Here is a 4502-nt window from a genome sequence, read left to right as displayed (position 1 = left end):
CTTTTTAATCCATTACATCGATTTTATAACTTGGACCTTTAATGACTGTGATGCAGACAAATGAAAAGAATTAAAACAGAAAACATTTTTTTATATTTTTAATAATTTCTTGGAAGAAAAGCTACAAGCCAAAAAAAGTGTATATCCCCCCCCCCCCCACCCCCCCCACCCCCATGAGGTTTGCCACAAAGTAACTGCTGACACATAAATGCACAAAACATCGGAATTCCAATTATTTTCCTTTAATTATTTTGATAGGCTATGTTTTCTATAAACATAACATTCCATTTATATTTGTATTCCAACACTTATTAGCACTAAAGCATACCAAAACATGCTGATACATTTATTTTAAATTCTTAGTACATTTAGAATAAATTTTATCAATTTGACTAAAAAGTCTCAAAATGTTTGTTTGTTTGTGCCACTCATCAACCTCACAGGCCAAACATGCAGTTTAATAAATGAACACCAGATGTCACCATTGGTCAAGACTTAAAGAACCACAGCATCACTAATAACCAGTAGGTGGCACTGGAGACCTAGTTAAAATGGCTTTGGTGACTGTGTTCTGCTTATAGCATGAGAAAAGGAAGTTTTGTGGTTTGAGTGTTAATGATGAGCTGAGTACTTGCCCTTGTTTGCTAATCATCTGACGTTTATATTTTGCATGTCTGCTAACATATGTACAAGGCAACAATTCGCCACATAAAAGCAGTCTTAGAGCATACAGTTTTCTTTGTTTTATTACAATCAGTCTGCAGAGCAGCATGATGAGTGTCCTACATTAAAAACAGGAAATGAATCGACTGAACTACAGCAGCGATAGATGTGCTACTTTGAACCCAGCCTGCCAGCAGCGACCTTTACATAACAGAGTTACAGGAACTCTTGTAGCAAAAACATAAGATGAAAAAAACTTCTCCATGCTATCACCAGGCAAACCCTCTGCTCTGAAAGCCTTCCAAAAGCACTCAAAGTAGGCAAAATATATTTAACGCGGCAAAATACAACACTTTAACTTAAGCAGACTATGTGTATCAGCGTCACGGCATAAGAATACTTAAGCTTTAGGTATGCTTTTGTCTGGTTTCCATATAATCTGATTTGAAGTGGAATGCTTCCTTCAACACTTGTCATCAGATAATTCATGTAGATAACATGCAGCCATCGGGGGGGGGGGGGGGGTTCATTTTAAGTTTGTGACACCTAGGAGGACTGAATAAGTCATTGTGGTAAAAATCCAAAAGTTTAGCCATTATTTAACCGTGAACATGCAGCATGCTTAACCCAAGAAAATGCCAGTATTGAGTGACTTTTTGAACCCTAGAAGTTTTAAGTTCTCTTTGATGTTCATGCTCACTGCTAAGTGGTATGACACCTTAACTCAGAGACACACCACAAATGAGTGAGTGTGTTGCATGCCATGATTTTAAATCCCAGTATGGTCACAAATTCAAGGGTTTACACTGATCATTACTCGTTTAGTAAAACCATGACTGCACGACTTACAAACAGCTGGCAGTGAGTGGGTGGCATTCACCTAGAAGTACTAAACCACAAACAACATGTTATCTAATCATTTATGATCTAGCTAACTGGCATTGCGTGTGCAAATAGTCATAAATAGTATGACTCTTACAGTAAAAAAATACATGTGTACCAACTCTCAGGTCTCAACATTTGGTGATACATCTCCTCCTATGAGATAAGGACCGCAATCTCAAATAGGCCAGTAACTCACTCGGGTAGAGTTTGTTTTGCACTGTTTCTTATGTGGGTTTTTTAATTGCTTTTTTTAGTTTGCTGTAATGGAATGATAGAAAAATCATACCCTCCTTCTGTTTTGTGTCATTTTTCTGTGATATCTTATAGACCACTAAGCTAGTGTGTAGTGATGCAAGGATGTCGGGCACTCAAATGCAGAGGGTCGTTTGCAAGTATAATGTTACCCATATCTGATGAGCAGAGAGTAAACTTGAGTCCGTGAGCTCCTCTCATCATCACTAAAGATGATAATTCATAAAAGAAGTGGTTTATTTAAAAGAAGAAGAAGAAAGAAAGAAAGAGGAAAAAATAGCATTCAGTTCCCCCCAAAAAGCAACTCTCCTGCAAAAAATGCTTTGAGATGAGTTTTTGTTTTGATGCTGTGGTTTCTGTGGCTTCTTCTTACAAAGCTGAAAGTTTAAAGCCTGGTGCAAAAAAAGCAAAAAAAAAAGCAAAAAAAAAAAAAAACATTCCACTGCGGCTAAACCACAGTTCAAATGAAAGCATGAAAGGTGAAGCCTGACTTCCCAACTCCAGGCGGATTTATTAGAAATGCCTCGCCTTTTCTCTGAGCAGCACCATCTACTGGCCAGAGGACAAAAATGCAAAGCGTCTGCTTCTCTCAAGTCACGTGATTTAAGAGAAATCGAGCCTCCAGTTTAGAGCAGGTCACATTGAGGCTGACACAGACCATGAAAAGGGCTTGACTCAGCAGGTGCTTTTTTTTATTGCATTGGCTGTTTGTCCACTTTTATTTCGCTTATCTGACCATTTATATGAATTATCCAGTGCATATTTTCAACTTTTAGCTCTGGAATTACTTGACATCTGTCACAGATGGCAGTTTTGGGTTCAGTTATTGGGGTTTGTTTAATCACATATGTGTAACTGCATGTGTAGAGGTTCTCTTGCAGCACACCCAGAAATAAAAAGTTGTACTTGCCATAAATTTGCTATGCTTTCAGAGTATGATAAAGTGTATTTCTTTAATGTCACGCTACTGTTGGCTGACATTAAGGAAATACATATTTTAAAAAATATATTTGGAGGGATTAACTCACAGTTGTTAACATTAACAGCATCCAGGACAAAGAATAACACATATGTTTGCTATGTCCAAACAAACAAAACTATGAGGTTTGTTTTTTAAACCTTCATGTTTATCTTTAACCCTGTTTGCTGTCTTTGTTGTTGCTGTTTTGGCTTCATAGCAACAACTTTGTTCACCTGTGGCCACACCCACAGCAGATGGCACGGCAGCACAAAGACATTTCGAATGATGGGTGATTTCGGGTAAATGGGATATTTATAGTACACACAGGCTCGAACACAAATAAAGAGTGTATATTGCTTACACCAAGACCTCAAAGTTGGCACATCACATCAAAGTATTCTTGATCTCATTCTCATGTTGACACATTTTTAAAAAAAATTTTTTTACTACTATTATGTTTTATCAGCAGTAGATTTGATATCACGAAAAGGTTCTGGAGACATTGGAAAGTGGATTGCAAAAATAGGGGGAAAGTTCATTCAGTCACTGGGGCGGTGGTAAATGTGTCTAATGGATCCAAAAATGTGCGGAAGATATTATGTTCTCGAGGAATATAGAGGAACTTCTTAAGCAACACATTCCTTGGAAGCTGTCGTGTCCTGATGCTCAGGAATGCCAAAATTGTCCAAGACGGTTTACACCCTGTTACATCCGCATAGATTGTTTTTCAGCTTTACCGTGCCAATCACTATAATGCACATACGTGTTTGTTAAAGCAGCTCGGCAGGCTGGATAATAACAGCATTCCCTGGCTCATAAAACAAAAGATATTTTTTTCTCTGTTTGCATGCCACCTTAATGGAGAGTTGTTGGCATTACACACACAAAATCTGTGATGATGCAGGTTGGGCTGGTATCATTAATTTAAACAGACAAATTACAGGAAGAAGGTATTGCTCCTCTGGAGATCACCAGCTGTCACTGCTCCTAGGCCTTTAACATTTTAAGTTAACTAACAAAAGAAACCACATTTTGCTCTTGTTTTGTTTAGCACAGCACTGTTTCTGTTTATCTGTGTGACTTTATCAGAAACGATTGCAGAAAAACATGCATTTTCTTGTAGAAGGCATATATATAACTTTATTGAGAAGACCCACATGGCATAGTAAGCCTTTAGATGATGGTAGTCTCAAAAAGATAAGTCATTCATGATAGATGACTTGTTTGAGTTGTGATTTAACATGACTATTTTTAGTGCACTGTTGATTGTGAGTTGCACTCCTAAGAAAAGAAGTCATCAGGATGTTTTTCACTTATGGTAACCACATGTGACTATTGATTAACATCCACCTGTTGACTGGGCAGAGCAGCATTTATTTTGCAACATAATGTGGTAAATTATGGGCGCTATATCATCCTGCCACTAAATGACATCCACTTCCTTTGTGTGTCTGTGTGAGAGAGCAAGAGACAGAGAAAAGCAACAGAAAGGATTTTGGTCTTTCCAGTAAATGAGCTAACTCTAGTAAATTGCCTTCTCCTTTGTCTCATTTCTTTCACTCATTTAGTTACCCTCCCAACCAAAAAACAACATGCATGTGCATACACACACACACACACACATACACACACAGAAGCTTATAAAGCATCGAACCAATATGTGGCCAGAAGACAGCCAAAAACAGCCTTGGCTTATCACACTGTCTTACCCTTCCTCACTCCATCCAAATCTCTTTATCTC

The sequence above is a fragment of the Pundamilia nyererei genome, unplaced genomic scaffold (genome assembly GCF_000239375.1).
Source record: "Pundamilia nyererei isolate P.nyererei 1_Seehausen unplaced genomic scaffold, PunNye1.0 scaffold00026, whole genome shotgun sequence".
Classification (NCBI taxonomy): domain Eukaryota; kingdom Metazoa; phylum Chordata; class Actinopteri; order Cichliformes; family Cichlidae; genus Pundamilia; species Pundamilia nyererei.
The sequence above is the reverse complement of the archived record's forward strand: the minus strand, read 5'-3'. Positions refer to the sequence as shown.